We start from the raw sequence: 530 nt of genomic DNA, 5'->3' as shown, positions 1-530 counted from the left end.
ATATATATATGAAGTATATATATATGAAGTATATTTGCCACTTAAATGTGGTTAACCGCTAAGGGTGGGTGCTACTGTAGCTTGTAGCCCCAGGAGGACACGTTCTCCAGCTGGCTATTGACACACTTTCTGTGCCCTAATCGGTATTTGCAAAGGGAAGCCATCCTTCCCATCGTCGATCTGACTTGATACGCACAGACCCGGGTTTCTAGGTATTTACCGGTCATCAGCGCACGACAATCACCGGTCTTCGATGCGAAGAGGTCCCAATGCAAATACATATATCCTTTTTCCAGTGACGAAAAGTCACTGATCTCGAAAAGGTGCAAACAAGCAATAATAAATCTCCGAACGAGGTATAAACAGTAGCTACACGACAATCTGAAGTATATTTGTCACTTAAATGTGGCTAACCGCTAAGGGTGGATGCTACTGTAGCTTGTAGCCCCAGGAAGACACCTCCTCCAGCTGGCGGGTAAATACCTAGAAACCCGGGTCCGTGCGTATCACGTCAGGTCGAAGATGGGAAG

This window comes from Octopus bimaculoides, chromosome 17 (genome assembly GCF_001194135.2).
Source record: "Octopus bimaculoides isolate UCB-OBI-ISO-001 chromosome 17, ASM119413v2, whole genome shotgun sequence".
Lineage (NCBI taxonomy): Eukaryota > Metazoa > Mollusca > Cephalopoda > Octopoda > Octopodidae > Octopus > Octopus bimaculoides.
Note: the sequence above shows the minus strand (reverse complement) of the source record.